This window comes from Polypterus senegalus, chromosome 12 (genome assembly GCF_016835505.1).
Source record: "Polypterus senegalus isolate Bchr_013 chromosome 12, ASM1683550v1, whole genome shotgun sequence".
NCBI lineage: Eukaryota > Metazoa > Chordata > Cladistia > Polypteriformes > Polypteridae > Polypterus > Polypterus senegalus.
Window position 1 is genome coordinate 53,289,309 of NC_053165.1, and position 23,299 is coordinate 53,312,607.

A 23,299-nucleotide genomic window follows, 5' to 3' on the forward strand; every position below is an offset into this window, starting at 1 on the left:
TGTTTCACAAGGTACCACTTAATCCATTCTACTGTGCCAACTGCATTTGAGGCAACAACCACACATTCCTATGCCCAAATTTAAAACTGGAACATACCCTCCAACACTGGTATATGTGCAACTGAACACATCTGGTGTGAGGCCCACTTAAACACTTAACAGCTCCTTGAGGACCTAATATTCCATCTCCTTTGCACTTTGTAAGCCAGATAACCGCACCATACCTGCTTGGATTTGTTGTAGCTCAGACCCCTGCCCCCCCCCTAAACCCCCCCATTATGTTTTGCAAACAGATCAGGATGCCAGTAAAGCCACTTGTGTACTTCCAATCAGGCACCCTTCTACACTACACTTAATGGCCCCACAAGAACTGAATATTGTAGCTCCTTTGCACTTTGTAAGCTAGATACCTGCTTGGATTTGTTGGGGCTAAGAACCCCTCCCCCTTATAGACCATCAGGATGCCACTAAAGCCACCTATATACTTCCAATGCCTTTACTGATGCAGTACCATACTGCTGTGTACATGCCAAGTGCAAATTCTCAGCCCCTTGTCTACAAAAGACAATTAGATAATCATTCTAACTAAACCAGGAACTGCCTGTCTTTACCCAGAAGATGGATCACCACCACCTTTCACCACCAAAATTTAGTAACTTCTGACCCATGGCCACTACATCCAGTTCTAAATAGCCTACATATGAAATATCGGGCCCATAGGCTGCCTTAAGTCAAAGCCACCCACAATCATTAAACAATTCCACACCCCTGGATTTGAAATTCTCTTTATTCAGTTTATGGTAAAAAAATCTCTTTTAAAGTATAACCTCCATTTGACTTAAGGTAATAATTATTACTAATACATTTAATTCTTATTGAACCCACTGTGGAGAAAATCATTTTGAAACCAAATTTCAAGTTACAACACTAAATGATTTCTTAAAGTTGTTTGAAAGAATTTACATTGAATGAACAGTGCTATTTCCCCCCCAGTGTCCCATATCCAGGAGACGGGTACCTCTCATTACTATAGTCACTGTATCCCGATTGTTCACCTCTTGTACTATAGCTGGCATGTTCTTCCTGCAGTTATGGGCAAGATGCCCACTTTACTCACATTTAAAACTAATGCAGTAGGTAACCCATTTACATCATACGTCAGTTGATGCCACCTCCTAGATTTAAGGCTGTCCAACAGTTGAAATTGTCATGAGCCCCTCTCCCCTTCTGCCCACATGGTAAAAAATTTACTCAATTTACCTAAATGTTTAAATACATTTTAGTGGCAAAAATTTGTTTTACACCGATCCCCATTTGAATTAATTCAAAAAAGTAATGCAACGAAGGACAGTGACTGTATAACAAATGCTAAAATTGGAATTTTCTTCTTAACATACCCAGATAGTCACAACAATGGAGTTATATTATCCAAAGGTAAACATTTGAAAATCCGAGGATAATTTATTGAATTAGACACTGAAATGTCAATACATTCTTTAACTTTCAAAGTCTCTCAATCACTTAATGTCCCAACAATAAGCTAAACTGAAGAGCGCCATCTGCCTCAGGATTTCACTTTCACTACTTTCCAAACACTCCCTGCATTTATACCAGCATATATGCTTAAAGGAATGGCCGCCTTTTCCACTACTCAGTATGCGATAGTGAAGATCCTGGGGAGGAAAAAAAAAAAAGGAAATTAAATTTTTGTATTGTTAAATCAGTGTAGTTATCCAGAAAATACATACGCAGGACACTAATTAAATGACATCATTGTTTACAGGTCATAGTTTAGGACAATGCCATATCGTTCAAACTTCAGTGTCAGTTTAATTATATATAAACTTAACTATGTGAGAAATATGCTTGCTTTTTAAAGCAAGCTAATTTAGATTAAAGATGCTACCTTTCTTTCCAGGTTTCCCACATGAAGGGAAAGGTTTTGTAAAAACTGTTCATGTCTGTAACGAAATACTAGTTATTCATTATGGAATTGATATACTTTATATTTGTAGTAAAAATTACTGATAAAAGCTACAGCTGAATCTGTTGTAAAGACCAAGAAATAGAAGGGGAAGTGCAGTGTCACAGAATAACTTAAATGTGTTCAGTTCACAGTTGTTTTACTTAGAAGTTTAAAAACCTTTACATTTTAAAATTATGACTTAGAAATAAAAGGGTAAAACCCATTTAATAAGTAATGATTTTGCATTTAGCTAGCCATTTTCTTCTTTGCTTCCACCTGCATGGAGAGCTCCTTTGACCGCATGTTGTCTGTTCACAGCAAAATCTTCCACATACAAGCACCACACCTCAAATCAACTCCAGGCCTTTTATCTGCTTAATTGATAAAGACATGACGAACTTGCCCACAGCTGCCCATGAAATTGCCTTTGAGTCAATCGTCCAGTTTGAGCCCCAGAAATGAGGGGATTGTGTTAATCTTTAGTTGTCTTGCATTTTTATGCAATTTTTGTTCAACCCACTGAATTAAAAGTGAGTCTGCACTTCAAATGCATCCAAGTCGTTTCTATATTGTTTCCTAAACTGTTAAAAATCAGTTCACTTCATTAGCCCAGGGAGTTAAATTAAAAAACAGAAGCTAGTTGGTACAAAAACCTGCAGCCACAGGGGGTCCCCAGCAACAAGTTTGCTAAACACTAGCGTGGAGGTACTTGACAAAAACTGCAATTCCCCTTTGACCTTCTCTCCCCACCCCCCATGAAGGCCACTATCTTCCCATCTCATTCCCCAACCTGACTACATATGCAGGTGCTTGTCATAATTAGACTGACAAAGTTGATTTCAGAAATTCCATTCAAAAAGTGAAACTTGTATATTAGATTCATTCATGCATTCCATACACTAATGTATTGTGTTTAGTTGTCAGTTATCATCCAAATTTAAAAATAATGAGTCCCAAATTCAGTATCTCTCAGAATTAGAATATCAATTAACACCAATGCAAAAAAATTTAGAAATGTTAGCCAATTGAAAAAGGTATGAACATGAAAAGCACTCCATTTAGTTGGGGCTCCTTTGGCCTGGATTACTGCAGCAATGCGGTGTGGCATGGAGTCAATCAGTTTGTGGCACTGCTCAGGTGTTATGAGAGCTCATGTTGCTCCGATAGTGGCCTTCAGCTCTTCTGAATTGTTGGGTCTGGTGTATTGCATCTTCCTCTACACAATACCCCATATTCTCTATGGGGTTAAGGTCAGGCAAGTTTGCTGGCCAATCAAGAACAGGGATACCATGGACCTCAGATAACACAACAGACCAACACCAGCAGATAAGGCACCCCAAACCATCACTGACTGGAAACTTTACACTGGACCAAAAGCAACATGGATTCTGTGCCTCTCCTCTCTCTCCAGACTCTGGACCTTATTTCCAAAGAAAATGGAAAATTCACTTACATCAGAGAACAGAACTTTACCACTCAGCAGTTTTGCCTTTAGCCCAGGTGAGACGCTTCTGACGCTGTCTCTTGATCAAGAGTGGCTTGACACAAGGAATGCGACAGCTGAAACCCATGTCTTGCATACATCTGTGTGTGGTGGTTCTTGAAGCATTGACTCCAGCTGCAGTACACTTTGTGAATCTCCTGCAGTTTTGAATGGGTTGTTTCACAATCCTCTCCAGGGTGCGGTTATCCCTATTGCTTGTACACTTTTCTACCACATCTTGTCCTTCCCTTTGCCTCTATTAATGTGCTTGGACACAGCTCTGTGAACAGCCAGCCTCTTTAGCAATGACCTTTTGAGTCTTGCCCTCCTTGTGCAAGGCGTCAATGGTTGTCTTTTGGACAACTGTCAAGTCAGTCTTCCCCATGATTGTGTAGCCTACAGAACTAGACAGACCATTTAAAGGCTTTTGCAGGTGTTTTGAGTTAATTGGCTGATTAGTGTGGCACCAGGTGTCTTCAATATTGACCCTTTTCACAATATTCTAACTTTCCGAGATACTGAATTTGGGACTCAGTTGTCAGTTATAATCAAAATTATAAATAAATAGTCTGTAATGAATGAATCTAATATACAAGTTTCACTTTTTGAATGTAATTACTGAAAATCAACTGTCATATTCTAATTTTGACCAGCACCTGTAGATTTTGGCAGGATAGGGATTGAAATGTTTTCCCTGACTTTCCTGGCCTGACCCCACCCCCAATTCTACACACCCCACAATGACAATGTGAAAAAAAGTGAGGTTTTTGCAAATAAAAAACTGAGAATTACATGAGCAAAGACTGAATACTTATGTACAACACTTTGTCAATGTACCTTTGGCAGCAATTAAGATCTCACTAGAGATCCTCAATCGAATTCAAGTCTGGGCCTCCCAAAGACATCAAGTTGTCCTGAAGCCACTCCTTTGATATCTTGGCTGTGTCCTTAGGGTCATTGTGCTGAAATATAAACCGTCACCCCAGTCAGAGGTCAAGAGTGCTCTGGAGCAGGTTTTCATCCAGGACATCTGTACATTGCTGCAGTCATCTTTCTTTCTCTTTATCCTGACTAGTCTCCCAGTTCCTGCCGCTGAAAAACATCCCCACAGCATGATGCTGCCACCACCATGTTTCACAGTAGGGATGGTATTGGCCTGGTGATGAGCAGTGCCTGGTTTCCTCCCTTCCTTCTGGCATTCGCACCAAAGAGTTCAATCTGACTCAGACCACAGAATTGTTTCTCGGTCCGAGAGTCCTTCAGGTGCCTTTTGGCAAACTCCAGGCGGGCTGCCGTGTGGCTTTTACTAAGGAGTGGCTTCCATCTGGCCACTTTACCATACAGGCCTGATTGGTGGACTGCTGCAGAGATGTCCTTCTGGAAGGTTCTCTCCACAGAGGACCTCTGACAGTGAGCATTGGGTTCTAGGTAACCTCCCTGCCTAAGGCCCTTCTCCCCAATCGCTCAGTTTAGATGGCTGGCCAGCCAGCTCTAGGAAGAGTCCTGGTGGATGGAGGCCACTGTGCTCATTGGGACCTTCAAAGCAGCAGAAGGTTCTGTAACCTTCACCGATTAGTGCCTTGAGACAATCCTGTCTGAGGTCTACAGACAATTCCTTTGACTTCATGTCAGAGCACAAACCAAGCATGAACTGTCAACTGTGGGACCTTAGACTGGTGTGTGCACCTTTCCGAATTATGTCCAATCAATTGAATTTACCACAGGCGGACTTCAATTAAGCTGAGAAACAAAGGATGATTGGGGAAACAGGATGCACATGGGCTCAATTGAGCTTCATGGCTAATGCTGTGAACACTTGTGTACATGTGCTTTCTCATTTTTATTTAATGAAATTTGCAAAAACCTAAAGTAAACTTTTCACATTGTCATTATGGGGTGTTGTGTGTAGAATTGAGGAAAAAATGAATTTAATCCATTTTGGAATAAGGCTGTAACAAATGTGGAAAAAGTGATGCGCTGTGAACCCTTTCTGGATGCACTGTACTTCAAATTCTGTATATCCTTCAATGGAAGTAGACATTGCTAATGATCCTTCCAGTGCTTATGGGCCCAGATTTTCTGAACACAGCAGCTTCAGGGCAGAAACAAAATCAGAAAGGTTCACATTACAAGGTGGCTTGGACACATTCCACACCAACCGATTCTCAAAACATCCCTAATCTATATGTCATCTCTTCCCAGATATCTTGTTCCTTCTGCCTGCCTCAGACATGGTCTCTGTACATATACCAACTGTCCACCTACAAGACATCTGTCCTTTGAAGGGGAATCATACCATCTCCAAGCCACTTGGATCTCTAGATTCCAATTTGCAGTCTCACACTAGCTTTAGTTTCCCCAAACTCCTTTCTCCCATGACCACGTCTGTTCAATTCTCTTGCTCCCTAGTAACCAATGTACTGGCAGCCTCTGACCGCCTAAAACTGGAATGATTGTCATGTTACTCAAAAACCTCAGATAAATATGCAGACCAATTCAGCATTCCCCCAGTAAGGTTTGCAACAAAGTATAAAGTTCTATTAAACCTCACACATGGCTCATTCCACCTGAGGTTATATGGAGTAGTCCTGCTCACCATACAAGGCACACAAACTACTTGTGCTTCAAATTATCCCTGATCAGAAGCAAATTTTCTGGGATACCATACCTCAAAATACATTCCTTTATTAAAGCACTGACCACCATTATTGCTCTGATCTCTTGTTGGCACTGCAATAGTGAACTTTGAAAACACATCTGCAACAAGACTTCAATTCCAACGTGACAGTTCGAAGTAAAATCCATGGAGACAACTTCCAAGGGCTTACCTGCTCACAAGCTACCCACTGCAGTTAACCTTGATATGCACATCCTTTGCGATTAAACTTCACTTACAGGTTTTACACCATGCTTCAACATCTTGGTTGATCTTTGGTCAATAGTTCTTATACCAACTGAAAGGATCTCTCGATTTGTGAGTTATGCAACTAGATTAGCATTTACCTACAAACTCTTGGGCAACAATATCTACTTTTTTCAACCTTCCCCCTCATTTACCATCATGTACAGAAACCCAACTTGTTCTGCTATTCTCTTCCCCACCCACACCCCCCCGCCGCCTCAATGAAGTGTCCATCTTGACTCCTTAACCCATACAGAGAAAGTTAGGCTTAACTTTTACAGAAACTTTCAATAATTTCATCCAACTCTTAATTGCTCCTGTGAAAACTCTGGAAAGGATGACACTCAGCACAAAAGCATAGTCCACATTTGGATTCCTCTGGTGTAATGCATCCTTTAAACACTTGCAATATGAACTTAAGCGGCTTGTACTGCAGGAGATGTTATGAACCCTCCTATCTCTTGAACAGTATACTGTCAAGATGCATCCACATCTGACCTTGGTCTTATCAGAACTGCTCCCAACCCATGGTGACTAGCATCTCAAATGTATATTAAACATTAGAATTGTGCACATATACCAGAATTGCTTTACATTAAAAAATTACAAAGCATTTCACAGTATAAATCTTAAATAAACAAAAAGTAATAGACAGCTTTCTTGAAGGTTTATTACGAATTATACATAAAGTTGAGAAACAGGGTTACTTACCAGAAATCCTCCACTATAAAAAAAAAATAAATTCTGCTGTTGAAAATGACCAGACCTGTATAGCCAAGTCCACTGCACTCGGGAAAGTTTTTGGCAGATGGAAAGCCAGCACGCTGGAAAGTTCGATCCGAAGAATATAAACGGTCCCTCCCATAAAGCACACAAACCACCCAAAATATTAGGTTAACTGAAATAGGATTTATGTTTATTCTCGCCACCATAAATTTTGTACAAACTATTTACTTTGAGATCTGAAACCAAGTATTTCAAGCTACAACACTTAATAAAAATTTAAGTTGAATGAACACCAATGTTACTTTCAGTGTCCCATACCCAGGAGACATACAGGGACCCCTCCCATATACCGTCACTATATCCCGATTGTTCCTCTTCTATACTATAGCTGGCATGTTCTTCATGCAGTTACGGGCAAGATGCCCACTTTCACATTTAAAACAAATTACAGTAGGTAACCCATTTACATCATATGCAGGTTGATACCACCTCCAAGATTTATAAGTCTGTCCTACTGTTGCAGTTCTGTCATCTGTTATAACTGCTCTTGCTGAGCTTTCACCATGTCAATTACTTCACTTAACATTCTGATTTTACTCGGACAGAATGGACATCTAAATTCTCCATTCCGGTACACGACAAAATTCACATGAGAGCCCCTCTCCGTGTGCCTAATAACTACCCTCAGCTCAAATCAAAAGACGAAATCTGGTTTCACTTGTACCAATCGTTTAAGCTCTCGGCGTAGGGCAATATCATTTCCGCAAACTGATCCCTTAGCACAGCGTCTTTATCAACCACGCCCTCAGGTTTACAGCTTCGGACAATTTTTAAATTTTCCCCGCCATACGATCAAGACATTCCTGTAATTTTGCAAAGGAATATGATCCCCAACATTAACAATATTTCAAAATTTTTCCGTGGGTTACACTCAGCAATAGAGCTACGTTCCTTTCCCGTGGCAGTCCTAAATGATCGTAAACAAAATCTGCTTATTCTAACGGGGTCATCGGACAAGCGTTCTTAACATTCAATTTCAACCCTCCATTCATAGAGCGATATAGCACTTGGACCAGACTGTCCAAAAAACTTCCCACATTTAAGATAAACCACTTTCTCTTTACCAGGTAGAATTATGGAACCACCGAGTCAAAACAAATAATCGCATTCGCTTGCAGCAAAGCCCTTTCCATTTCCTCTTTACTAGTCTTTCCATTAACACCTGGAGTTGTTGCTTCGGGTCCTCCACTACAAAAACACCGCGCCAGCTGTCCAAGAGAGCTACCCGAAATCGTCAAGCGTTAGAGACGACTCTTTGCTTATCACGTTTTTATTTTCTCTCTACTAATCCTGACTAGAACAAAAGTAAATTCACCTGTATTCGTCAACAAGGCTACTGACTTCGCTAAATTTCTGCAGCACAAGACCGGCATAAAATAAAAAAACCATGCCCCAGAGCCATAACTTAAGTAGCTAGATACAACACAACAAGGATTGTATGGCTACAAATAAACGTTATAACATACACGAAAACGCCACAAACCAAAAAAAAAAACCCGAAATAAAATCTATAAGTGCATGCGACAATAGCATAAAGTCAAACAATTCTATGTGAAAAGAAAAACGTGACAAGCTCCTTTGTATTAAAAAAAAAACAAAAAAACTTGCAATTAGTTACAACATCTTGACTTTTAGTATACACCTAAACAAACAAAAAAAAAATACTTAAAATTCCCCCTACAAATCCCTTTAAAATTAAAAACATACCATAAAATCAAGCAGTTAAGGCACGGATTTCACTTCCTTACCTCGAACACCCCCCAACTCAACGTTACACTCCTCGCACACGTGCGGAAAGGCTGCTGTTTCTGGACCAATTTATACAGGTGGGTGACTTAATCTCTTAAAGAGACACTCTCACTATTTAGGCAATCCATCGTTACTAATCCTGCATACAGTTTTTAAGTCAGTAAGTGAACTCGGCATTTGCCCACGTATGCCAAATTGGGAACAGTGGGTAGAAACCAACCTTAGGTGTCTCGTACAGCAGAACTAGGTTTAATGGAATCTGTAAAGATCACTTCAAAAACAACAACTCGGGATCTTACTGCTCATCTTGTCCACTGACACACAGCTGTCTTCTGGACAGCGCCATCACTATTATAACTCAAAATGTAAGACCGCTACATATGCTTCTGACAAGATATCGGAGTTTTAAAAGTTGATATTAAGTTCCTTAATTCTTATATCAGCATTTTGAAACGTGACGTCCGGGCTCACAAGACAGCATAGCAGTGGTTACGCTGCAGCTTCAAAAGGAGTTCGCCTGTTCTTCCCGGGCCTGCGTGGGTTTGCCAATATTCCCACCAATGCCAAAAGACATGCAGGGGAGATGAACAGACGACACTACGTTAACCCCAGTGTGTGTTGTGTGTGTGTGTGTTAGCCATAACAGCACATCAATCTATGTCGTATGTCTGTAATTAATAAACTATACGTCAGCCTGCATCTGATCTGATCACTGCAGACTGTGAAGAATCCTTCACTTTTTCCATGATAAAATTATTCATCCATCCTTTGATTTTTTGCATCGAATCTGGTGTGGGTCATTGGGGCAGCAGTCCAAGCAAATACATCCAGACTTCTCTTTTCCCTGCCACCTGCTCCACATCCCCCAGGAGGACACCGACTTATTCCCACCCAGCTTTGGTCTTCTGTGAGTTCCCCATACAGGCTGGACATACCTAAAAACATCTCCCAAGGCTGGCGTCCAGAAGGCATCCTATCAGATGTCTGAACCATCACATCAGCACTCTTCACCCCATTCTCGAAAGCAGTTCAGACACCCTGACACTTATTTCTTCCGCTTGTATCTGTGATCTAGTGCTTCGGTCAATGCCCACAGTTCATGGCCATGGCTAACGTCAGGAACTCAGATCGATCGGTAAATCGACACCTTTGCCCATCGACTCAGCACCATCTTCACCACGACTGACTGGTAAAAACGTCCGCAGTCTGCTCCGATCCGCCAGTCGAGCCCGTGGTGAATATAAACCAGGCTTATGAAGACGAAAGAAGAAAGGATTTTATTCCAATGAAACTCTGTCACAGCACGACGTTTATTAGGTGGCTAAACTTGTGCAACAAACTTTAAGAAGCAAACATGAATGAGTGTGTGGCTAACTGTGGTCTGGCAGAGAGATCAAAATAATAGCGAAATTCATTAAGTAAACAATTAGCAGCATAAATAAACTAAACTGTTTTTGAATTGTACAAAGTGCTCATACTGGGCAAATACTTGGCGGTTTTGTTTGCAGAATTGTGATATACTTAGACATTAGACATCTATAACCAATTGAAATTACATACTAAATGGAACTCCATGTTAATAAAAACAATACGTTATAATGAAATCCCATAATAATACCTATACCTTCTTGTTAAACACTGGGTATGCTTACCTGAAAACTAGCAGAACATGGACTCCACTGTGGTGTTGTAGAACATAAACTGAATCTCCCGCCCCCTAGTGATCACTGTCTGTTCAGAATGGCGTATGACAATAACCTCTTATTGACAGGTGTGTCACCACCGATCTCTCCGCGCCTCATGATAGGTTCTTCTCATGTCCCATAGCACCCTGGTGCCACCCTCACTAGCCAGTAAAACATCTTCAAGCGAAAATCCAGTAAAGCTCTCTAAGAGAAAATCAATACATGGAAATGCAAACAGCAGAAGCTATGAGTGGCCTGAAATTAGATGTGCCAAGGATTCAACACAGCCTTAATGTTTAAAAGAATGAAAATAAGAATGAAAAAATGTAAGAAAAAATTATTTTAATTCCATATGTGACCACAAGAGAGCAGAATTTGTCAATAATCCAGCGCTGGAGGTTTTTCATTTTCATATTGACTTTCTATTTTCTTAAACGCTTTGTATAAATATGTTTAGATTTAGATATAAATATTATTTTAGATGTCAGTAGAGCTGTGGTTGACCACTGTATGCTGGATGGTCGCTGACTGCAGGTTCTGACTCGATGTCCAGTGTGATGGAATAAAAAGTAGAGACCTGAGCTGAAGCCCTGAACACTGAGCTTGCCCCAAGAAAGTGACTCCTGCTCCGATACACAGTGACACTCAGAGGGGATTATCTGAATGGTCACTTGGGTTTTCATTACAGCTGTTTATAAGCCAACATTGGGTTCCTTCTTCACTCAAACTCAACTTGTCGTTACCTTATTGAAATGCTACAAGAATGTGAGTTAATTTTTAATGTCAGCCTTGCTGTTTGACCCTGAGAGAATCAGGTAGCTTATTGTCTACCTGCTTGAGAAACTTTGTGAGTCTCCATATTGTAATTGTAGTTTGTACATTGTCAACACAAAATGCACTGTATAAAACAGAATATCTTTCACTTTAATGGTATTATTATTCTCCATTAACTCTGCAGCATTTTCTTGATATTTTTTACTCTTTTTAATTTAATCATTTCATAAATCTCATCTCACCGAATAAGTCAGACATCACCACTTGATCAAGAAATAACTCAGGATCAAATCTTTGCTGTTTCTTTGTATTTACTCCTCTGATTTGTATGAGAAAGTTAAAATTCTCCATTCTGGAAGAGATGCTGCTTTTCTGATAACACATCTAATTGACGTGTTGTGATGGCCGCTCAGTAGAATGAATGGAAATCAGCTAATCTAAGAACATCCATCAGCAATCGACCACCTAGAGCAGGCCTGGTGCCCTCTGGTGGCCTTGGTGTTTTACTTTAAATTGGTTTATTGTATTGACTCATGTCTCCACACCTCTATCAATTTTCTAACCTGCTGATCTCTTTATACATTTTTTATATATTTTAGTTTGATTCTCACCTATCCAACCATTTTCTGGACCTTCTTTTTCCATTTCAGATTTTCAAGATATTGCAGTTTCTACCAGCAACAGTGGGCTCAGAGCAGGAAAATTCAAACCCTGGATGGCAACCCATCACAAGGAGACATCACTCACTAGTCAGGGGTCAGATAGGAGCTGATAGTTTTTGAGAAGAAGCTGAAGAGAACTTGGAGATGGACATGAGGAAAACATGTATTGGCACACAGGCAGTGAGTGAGGCATCAGTGAGTGGAGATGTGAGGAAACTGTAAATTTTAGAAACAGCTTGTTTGGCTTTTAAATTCACAGTTCATATAGGAAAGTGAACATTCAGTAACCCTTTAATCCAATAGTAACAGTTACCACAAATCACATCTGAGGACACTTTTCTAATTATGAGCTAACAAAATGTCAGCAGCAGTAACAAACTAAAATGGTAGCCAAAAGCAACAGAAAAAAACTATATATAGTTCTAATATAGTGCACATCTATAGGTGAACCCATTACAGAATTACCATATCCTAACATGGAATTATAGTAAATATTAGGACTAAAGATACATAGTTAAGAAAGACAGATTACCTTTGAGATATTGTCAAAGAGGTACTCCGGTTTCCTCCCCCAGTCTAAAGACATGCAGGTTAGGTGCATTGGCGATTGTCCCTAGTGTGTGCTTGGTGTATGTGTGTGTGCACCCTGCGGTGGGCTGGTGCCCCTGCCCAGGGTTTGTTTCCTGCCTTGTGCCCTGTGTTGGCTGGGATTGGCTCCAGCGGACCCCCGTTACCCTGTAGTTAGGATATAGCGGGTTGGATAATGGATGGATACTGTCAAAGAGTACCCAGGCACCAAATCTGGTTGGATGCAGGCTGTCACATCTGTAAAAAAAAAATCTCTCCCAGAAGAGGTGCCAGTTGCCAAAGAAGCCAATGTTTCGCCTCTCGCAGAAGGTTTTCATCCATGTGTTTAGGGCCAGCAGTCAAATGTTGGTTTCATCTGATCTATGAAGCATTGGAAGAGGACATGTAACAACAATTCTTGCAGCTGGGGTCCTCTACTTCATGGCCTGAATAATGGATTTAAAGTTCATACTCAATCATTCCGACTGTCAATATGGAATGTCATTGATGCCAGCATGGATTAAAATATGCCCAATAGTCCTGCCCTTGTGCTTCTCAAGCATTATTGGGACTCTTCTTTTTACATCTTTAATTCATGCGCCAGAGAAACACAACACAAAGGTTTTACGTTTATTGAATAGAGTCTCTTAAAAAAAACACATAATTGATGTCCCTAGGCACAGCAGTGGAGTGGAGAGTGTTGCAGCAGTTGTGACAGGTGATGCTAGACTGAGGAAGTTGAGATGAACTGGGCTTGGGCCCCTGCCTCAATTGTCAGTTTTACTAGTTTCTGTCAAGGTGGTCTGGAACAGGAATTGGTGTAAACCTGACTCAGCCCTAGATGTGTGTGGCACGACGTACAGTAGAGATATCCAAATTGTCCCTGGGCATTGACTAAGTCCAAAAGAGGCGAGCTTTCTCATGGCTGAAATGATTATATCTGGCAAAGAGTTATTGAATTTACTTCTCTAGGGATTCCAGTTCTTTGGCATAATGTTTAGTTCTAGATCAGCAGTTCATTTGCCATATGTCTTGATAACTATCCATCAGACTTATTTGTGTGTTCTTGTAGCCTCTGGGTGTAGAGACATCTTAAAAGAACATCCCACTTTTAACCTTTTCATGCAGAAAAAAACAAATCTTAGTGTAAAGAAAAAGAAATGCACTAAGAAATAGATGCTGTTAATTGTAAACAGCCTACGGAGAACATTTTTAAAAAGCTGGAAATAGAGAAAGAAGCAAATACAGCAAGCAAATGATAGATAGATAGATAGATAGATAGATAGATAGATAGATAGATAGATAGATAGATAGATAGATAGATAGATAGATACTTTATTAATCCCAAGGGGAAATTCACAATGACAATAGTAGTCTAATAGGAAGTCGGTAAAATTTGTTCAAGTCACGAAACCCAGTCTGATTAGGATATCTAATGATTTCTAATTTGTTATTCTATTTTAAAAGATTTTTTTTTTAAAGTCCAACTCTAACCATAGACTTTTGATTTCTTATGTATAGCAAGTACAAAATGACTGCCACCTTAATACCTAGTATGAATGTAAACACAGAGTTTGCAGACACTACAAAAGATAAAAAAAAGTGGCTGTTCTTGAATGTGAGACTTCAGGAGAAGATATTATAGGACAAAATGGATATATGACCAGAGTGGAGTCGGACATGGAAATGCTAGAGGAGAATTTTAAATCCCATTGATCAAACCTACAGCTAAATACACTGTTTCCAAGTGTCTTCTTTCAAGATATATTGTTTAACTGTGCAGTTGATTACAGAACCAAAGGGATGCTTGTCATGTTAACCCATAGGTCTTCCCAGATGGGATGTTACATGTCTCAAGTGTTTTTTTAAGGATATTAAGTGACTATGATCAAGTCCTGAAGAAAAGTTTGTTTTTATTTTGAAGCCAGTGATGCCTCCATTAACGCCAAACTAAAGAAATTTCTCTGGCTGTTTAATTACAGCATCAGGAGATGACATATTTGTGCAAGTTGTATAGCAGCAAAGCAGCAAATTCTGTCTTTTTTTTACAGTTAATGGTTTTGTTTACACATAGGTTATTAAACCCAGAGCAAAATCAGTTTTTTCCTAGTGTGTTTTCTCCTGATTAAGTTATTTTTTTAACTGTGCAGATGACAGCACAGGGAGAGGCATGCTTCAAAGACGAGAATCAAGCACCTCATGTTTTATTAGAAGTTAGAAAAGCCTACAATGAGCCAAACTAAAGAAATTTGTCTGGCGGTTAAATTGCACAAGCAGGAGAAGATAATTTAGTTCTACATGTCTGTGGGGTGTTTTCACATTCTGTCCTGTTAAACAGTTAATATTCTCACAAGTGATGAAACCCAGAGAGATAATAATAATAATAATAATAATAATTCTCTGCATTTATATAGCGCATTTCTCACTAGGTGATCCCATATTGGAAACACATGTGTCCAGATATTGGAAGTGCCGAAAATTATATTGGGTTTACAAATTTGATTTCATTTTGAAGCTATTCATGTCTCCATCAAAGGGAAACTAAACAAAGTTGTCTGGCTGTTTCATTGCCTGAGCAGGAGGAGACAATTTAGGGCTATGTGGCTTTGGGGTCTCTTCACATGCTCTCCTGTTTAACAGATAATGTTCATGCTTACTCAAAAGGGATTAAATCCAGAGGTAGATGAGCCATTTCCTGGTGTTGACTAACATGTCTTCTCTCAATTAAGTGCTGAATTTTAACTGTGAAGATGATCACAGAAGCAGAGCGCTGCAAGACATCATATGAGATAGGTGATACGTGCGTTTCAGTTGTTATTTTGTGGATGTTAGAAGTGCCTATGAAACTCCAAGATTGATTTTATTTTGAAGCTAGTCATGTCTGTATTAAAGGAGCGGCCACCAACTCCAGGCCTGGAGGACCACAGTGGCTACAGGTTTTCATTCTAACCCTTTCCTGAATGAGTGACCTGTTTTTGCTGCTAATTAACTTCTTTTGAACTAATTTTAATTGACTTGTTTTTGAAGACTCAGACCCCTTAATTGTTTCTTTCTCCTTAATTAGCAGCCAAACAATAATGAGATGCAAAATGAGCCAAAACAACTGGTGTCCATCATACAATATCTGAAAATAAAGAAAGATGAAGGTCTCAGGAATGTTGATCTGCTCAAGTCCACAAATAATTTTAATAGAGCTCTTAGAAAAATAAAATCAACAATTTCAGAAATGTCTGCTAATGTACCACGAGAGCAGCAACAAGCCATTAAATTAAAGATCTGGTTTAATTAACAACAGGAATAAGCACCTCATTAAGCAGCTGGTTGGAGTGAAATTGATTGGAGTTTGAGGCCCTGACTTAGTTGGTCATCTGTTGGCTCACTCACTTCACATTTCATTTCTGTTTGGCAGCCATTTAAGGATAGAAATGAAGCAATTCAGAGGAACAAATCTTAAAAAAACGCAATTCAATTAAAATAAATTCACAAGAAGTTAATTAACAGCACAAACAGGGCACTCAATTAAAAAGGGTTAGAATGCAAATCTGCAGGCAGGGTGGTCTTCCAGGACTGGACTTGTCGACCCCTGTATTAAAGAGAAATTAAAGAAAGTCGTCTTGCTGTTTAATTGCAAGAGCTGGAGAAGACGATTTAGGGCTCCAATGTAAGGACTCTACTTTTCTACTAATTATTCTATATATAAGTGCATTTTTTGTATGTTATTCGTTATTATTCTTATCTAATTTTTTTATCTGTTTTTTAACTTCCTGTAAAGCATTTTGAGCTACATTCAATATTTTTGTTGTTGTAATATATGTCCTTTCTTTATATATATGAAATATATGTACTTTAGTGGTCTTACAAATACACATTGTGTGCCATTCAAAAATCTCATATAATTCCATACACGATATTATTGATCTGTTGCTATCAACTTTGTGCTTGTTAATATGTCAACAGTCATGTCACTGCTGCAGTGAGAGGACACAGAGGTGGGTCTTAGCTCATCATACATTCTCACTGCATCTTCTTCAATTTCCTGAAGACCTCAATTTCTCTTTGTTCTTGTCTACTCAATGGAAATGAAATCCTTTAAGTCGATTAGGTTTTTCCCAAAATAATGCATTTGTTAGTGAAGTGGATGGACATGATTGGCATAAAACACTGGGAATATTTTTCACAGTACTGTCTAAAAAATGTATCTTAATATTCCAGGATTCCTCAAAAGAGGTCACTCAGTCTTTACTTTATACCTTGCCAGTAGCTAACAGAATGAGATTTCATGTAACTGATGGAGGCTTCCTTTTTCTTTGCTCTGTTTATATTGTGCAAACTGCTCTATAAGAATAATACATTATTGATATTTTCCCATGCTTTAATTATGTGTTGCTTTTGGTATTTATAATACATGGTCATCATTCTTTTGGAGCATTTGGATCTTTCTATGTAGCATTATTTTCACACCTTTCCTATCATGCACAAACACAATAGCATGGCCTCCACCTCACTTAATCCTCTTGTGCTGTGTAGAAAGCTGGTGTCCTACTGGCTGATTTGCTGGTTTAAAATGTCGTATTATTGGCTTTTTTGGAGGAGGATGCACTTCTGCTGTTTCGGATTTGGTTTGGATTAGTGTAAGCACAGAAACCTTTTTTTACCTAAAGAAGATTAAAAGCTCCATACTGTTTTTCCTTTCCTTTCCTTTCCTTTCTTGGTTCTTGTCTTCTTCCTTTTAAACAATTTTGTTTAGAAGTGTTTGTCTGGTTGTTGTTGTACCAGACCACAATTTTCCTGAAGCACTGGTATCCTCTAATTCACGGGTGTCGAGCTCCAGTCCTGGCGGGCCACAGTGGCTGCAGGTTTTCATTATAACCATCTTCTTCAGTTTTTTCTGCTAATTCACTTCTTTTTCTTTAGTTTTAATTAACTTGACTCAGACCCCTTAGTTGTCTCTTTTTCTTAATTTGCAGCCAAACAATAATGAGACACAAAATGAGCCACTGCATGACCAGCTTAACTGTGCCCATAAAACAATATCTGAAAATATAGAAAGGTGAAGGTCTCAGTAAGGTTGATCTCTCAGGTCACCAAAACATTTTTGATGGTATTCTTATAAAAAACAGAAAATCAACAGTTTTGGAAGTGTCTGCTGTACCAGAATGACAGCAGCAACAAACCTTGGAATTAAATAACAAGTTTAGTTAACAGCAAGAATTGGCTTCTCATTAAGAGACTGGTTGGAGTGAAATTGATTAGAGTTTGAAATCCCAGTTTAGCTGGTCATCTGTTGACTCGTTTCACATCTTATTTCTGTTTGGCTGCCATTTAATGAAGACAAGAATCAATTCAGAGCACTGTATCCTTAAAAACAAGGCTATTAAAATGAAGGGAAAATGAGTTAATTAGCAGTGAAAACTGGTCACTGATTAGGAAAAGGGTTAGAATGAAAGCCTGCAGCCACGTTCAATACCCCTGCTCTAATTCCAAAGATACAGTACATGTGTTAGTGTAATTTGAAACTCTAAACTGGTCCAGTGTCCTGATGTTGGGATAGATTCTGTGCCCCCATAACCCTAAATTTCACTTAAGACAGATTAGGTAATGGAGTGATGTTATAAATTTGAAAAGTTTACGGTTAATATGCTTGAGCAGAGCTAATACGGCTACATTAAAAATGATAAAGTGTGACAGAAACTGATTCCCTAGGGTTGCTGGTGTATATGTTTGGTAAAACGGCTTCCATCCCCAATCAAAAATGTCACTAGCCCTAAAGGCCATGTCACATCTGATGCCTTTTTCTGTCGTAACTTTCATTTATATAATCTTAGCAGGTCAATGGTGCACTCCCGTGAAGAGGTCGTGTAATATGATATGCCTCACAACTCGGTCAAACAAAATAAAACCTGTTTGCTTTCTGTCTTTAGTTGTGGGCGCAAACTCTGTGTGCATGACAGCTACCGACCAACCAATGCTCATACAGAACCATAAGGAACTGAATGTAGTGATGAGGAATAAGGAATCTGTGTGTTTTGGATGAAACATCTGTCTGAAAGAAATGCAGAGACTGCAGCTTAACTCCCCATAGCTGTTCACCCTTAATACAGTGTCAGCTCCATTAGGCAGCATACCATTGGCGATCATAAAAAGGGGCAAACACAACTGTACTGGAAGGTCGACACACGATCACTAAATGTGATATGGATGGTGATTATCAATGGTTTGAGTTGAAGTTGTCCAGGAATGGAAAATCTGACATACACCTCACAAGTAGAAGTCATGTAACGTGACATCAACTTAACAGACACATACAGCTTGAAACTGGTCTAAACTGCATGATTGAGCAATTATTTGGCACTAGAGACCTGGGTATAATTCCTGATTTGCTAACTACCTTAATGGAGCTCGCACATTTTTGTTCCAGTTTCATCCCAAGTATGTGTGAAGGAGTATAAAATCCTAAAACTATATATGTTGGACTAGAGTCCCATTAGGTGATGGTTTATGCTTAACCTCCAGATCTCCATGACCCCAAAGTGAAAACATGAAGCCAGCCAGAAAACACCATTGTGTTGTGCCTGACACCTTTTCATCACTATTTGAGTAGTAGAATTGTGTTCTTCCTCTTTGGTAGAGGGTAAGGTTCATTAGTCAAGTTAAGTTAAGTACAAAAGATGTCATTGGAACTGGCAACTGGCCTCCGAGTTTAATTGAGGTATTGATTCTTAATGAATGCAAAGAGGTTCAGCTATATTGAGTTGGGCATCTTTTCACAAGAAATACACCCTGATGCCCGGTCTGGTTGTCTAAGCAATTCTTGAGTGACCTAGAGTTACCTCTTGTAGATCGAATGGTATTGCCCTGCCGGAAAGACCTACCAGCACAAGATCAGTGCTGCATGAGATGCCAGCAGCATTTCCATTAGACTCCTATAAACCTGGACTGGTGTCTCTGTACTTTCTGTAAAATAGTAATAGCAGTGGCCATGGAAATAAAGCATGATTCAAAAAAACAAGCCAAAGTTTAGTAACTGAAGATCCATGCCAATTGTCTGGGCTAAAACAATGATCAAAATTGATAGAACAAGACTAAGAATTCATAAACCAGAGAAAACAAGGCCACAACACACACACAGCAGCGGGAAAAATTTGATTTGATTTATATACAATCTTGGTTCAGAAATATGCCCGGTGACCTTTCATGTGGTGACATCCTGCGCTGCGCACTCCTGGTGAATCTTGGGAATTCTTCACAGCAACTGTTTTCAAAAAAGTTTCAAGATGGTGGCACCTCTTATAAACCATAATGTGAGGAGATAAAACACAAAGAAAAAAAAAAACAACATACATAGTTAATTCTTAAAATATTTTCAGGAACAAGACATTTGGAATCTGTATGTATAAAACAAAAGCAAAACTGATCAAAAAGACTGCAAAAGTGCACAAGATGAAGTCAAAATTAAATTTAGATGAAATCACAGTCACAACATGTACAGATTTCTCACTAACAACTGCACTGTATTAATTCTTTGATAAGCATATCCTAGATGCAGTGACGTTTATATGTGGCATTTACTTGTTCTGTTTGTCTTCATGAGGGCTTTCTCCCAGTGTTTGTGAAGCGATCGTCACTGTGTGTTTGCCCTCCCATCCAGGGCATTTCTCACCTTATCCTTGTTAGTGCTTCTTCTTCCCCTGTCTGACGTCAAGAAGTCATGTTGCTTCTCCATAACTGTTTTCTGAGCAGACTGTAAATTATATAATTGGTATGACTTAAGTAACTGTTTAAAGAAACATTCATTCTGTGGATGCTGGGGAGGCCTGCATTACCAGGCATCTGGAATGAAAGTGGGATAACAATGCAAAGTTCGCTTTTGGATTGTTAAACTTCTTTTTCAGAGAAGGAAGACAGAACTTCTAAAGTAAGCATGCACTAATCAGGATGCCGGGGAGTGGTAATTTTAATTAGCACATGCAAGAAAGAATTTCCCTGAACTCTACACACGTGACAACAATGAGCCTAGAAAAGCAAATGAAAGTTATAGTGAGCTCAGTGCACAGCTTCCAGCCTCTTCACGAAGGCCCTCCATATATATTTTTGCATAAGCATTTGGCATTTCATTTGTACCTGCAGCTTTCCAAAACTTAACTTATGCTCATAAATTGCTGCACACACGTTACATAGAAATTGCTATTAGTTATTAGTCTTATCATTTTTTTGGAACTGAATATCCTGACAGGAATGTTCTGGTAGTCTATTGCACTATTTTATCCAGATTAAACTGCAGTGGATAGGCAACTAATGGAAGGGTTCAAACCAACAAAAAAAAAATACAAGATTTTAGACTGAAATTGTATTTGAGAGCAATATGGGGTTGGCAATGGGATTGTGCAAATCTGTATTCCTTAACTTATCTCCCGCTGTCAGTTTCATAAATCATGTTTTTAATTTTTTTTTTTTTAGTTTCATCTCTGGCTTGACGGTACAACATTGCTGATTTGTCATGTTATTATAGACTGTGAATATTTTTCATTATTCTGTCACCTTTTACGTACGCTTCAAACAATTTTAGGCGGCTCTCAGCAATTAGATTTGTTTGTCAATGACATGTAATGATTTGCTTTTGCTTGCAGCTCTGCTTCCTGATTGCTCAATTCCTTTGGACATCAAAGTCACTGAATAACAAATGACTTGGTTGAGCACTGGATTAGGCGCTGCTACAAGACAAACTCTCGCTGCGGCAGCTCACCACTGTTCTACCTGAATGCTTTTCAGGATGGAGTGCTTCAGCAGTAATTAAAAAATCCAAGTATGTGCTCTGCTTCTGGATGAGAGGTGAAGAAAGAGTGTCCACACTGAACATCTGCTATCAAGAGGTTCTTTGCCTACTGTTAGGATATTTTATAGGTGGACGGCCACATTTGTTTCACAGTATCCTCTGCTGTGCACACATAGTTCTGATATTTTATGATCATATGTTTAGTAAAATGAATTTTGGATGTGAAAAGGAACAAGAATGAGTCAAACCATTTTGGGAAATAATTACACTACACCCTAACCCACTCTAAATTCCCCAGGCCTGTTTTAGGTGTATTTTAGAAGTCAAGGATTCAGATTTAATATTGTTTGAATGTTTACAAGAATCTATAGATTATAATTTTTTTCTTCCCTTCAGCTAGGATTTATGTCTAATGTTTTGGCTTTTTTCACTGTTGCGATTTAGAACATTCTCGCAAAGTCTCTTTTTTCTTGTCCAGGCCTGATTTACTAAATCTTGTTTTGGTTTTGACCTTGGTTGGTTATTTTTTATGATCCGCCTTCTAATTTCATCTCTATTCCAAACAACTGCCGCCGTGTGTAGTTGGTACAAAGTCCTTCTTAGCTATGCCTTGATCATTTTGCTTGATTTGGTTTGAAATTCAGGCATTATAACCCTTGTCCTGCTCCATTTGTTAATTCATCTTTTGGCTTTGTCTTTGTAGTCATTTGGCCTTCAGGCTCTGTTGTCCCACTGAGATCCTTACGCACTGGGTCCTGGGTAACCTTAATCTCAAATTCTACACTGGCATTACCATTGATCCTTCTAAATTCTGCTGAGTTAGACCTTCCTAGTCCAGATCATTTTATGCTGCGTGTATTGTCCGTCTTATTCTTCAGGTGACATAATATCATGCTATGATTTTTAAGCTTGTCCCTGATTCCGGCCTTGCTCCTCTCCAGGCTATTTGAATTCCCTGCTTTTCTTTTTGTCCAGTTCAGTTGCATGTCCTTCCCTATTATAAGTATTTGTCTTAGTGTTTCTCACCTGGACTGCTTGTTTTTCCCTCCTACCTCTGCCAGCATAAGTAACATGGCGTGTTCCTTAATATCCTGATTTTGATATTCTAAATTGGTTCCTGTGAATTAGCTCTGAGGCACTTGAATTTTTGTCCCACTGTGCCATAACCATCTTTCTGCTCCATGGTTACCTCAAGGGCTGTAGCAATATGTCTCCATGGATTACTCCTGTGTATCCTTGCGGCCAACTGATACCAAATAAACAAGCTATTATAAAAGAAAATGGAGAGTCCAGGCAGAAACAGTGGGGTCTCCGTCACTGTTTACACACTGCCTCAGTCAGGGAGAGCTTGGTCAGGTGAGTAAAACTGGCAGTGGAGCTCAGCATTCTCTTGATAAAAGTTCAGCATAAGCTCTTTTGATTTGTCTGCTTCAAAAATCGCTTTGGGCATGTTTAATAACTCTTAACACTTTCTCTTCTAATCACCGCCTGGAGCGGAAAGAGAAATATGTAGAGTAGAGCGCCAAATAAACACCTGAGGACATTTGATGATTAGTGTTTTTGCTCAGCAGGAACTTAATAAGATGCAGCATCTCAAGTCCCGGAGGTCCTACAGAAGTAAGCAGATATTAATTTTGCATGCTTTTCTAATGCCGGCTTAAAGGATGCCGAGAGGTTTTCATGGTATCTCGGATCGACTTCTCAAAATCTTCTAAGGCTAATGACTGGCGATACCAACCTTCAATCATAAGGCAGCATGTTTATTAAAAAAAGAAATCTCCACTTTCAACAGAACATTGATAGTATAAAACTTGGCTGGTTTATAATGTGTAAAAGTGACAGGGCATGACATTTGAGAGAACCTCCCCATGGGCACTATGTATGAATAACGTGCATAGAATTCTATAAGGGTGAATCAAAAAGTAAAGGCAATTTGAAAATGATGCTGTAAC

General features: G+C 39.3%; 1 long non-coding RNA gene across 1 annotated transcript; it reads right to left on the reverse strand.

The window, feature by feature from the left end:
- Positions 1–769: 769 nt before the first annotated feature.
- On the reverse strand, positions 770–8,941 carry LOC120540776. The gene is made up of 2 exons (XR_005635861.1): positions 8,845–8,941; positions 770–1,673 (listed from the first exon to the last, which is right to left on the reverse strand). It is a non-coding gene; the product is annotated as an uncharacterized LOC120540776 (long non-coding RNA).
- Positions 8,942–23,299: the final 14,358 nt, after the last annotated feature.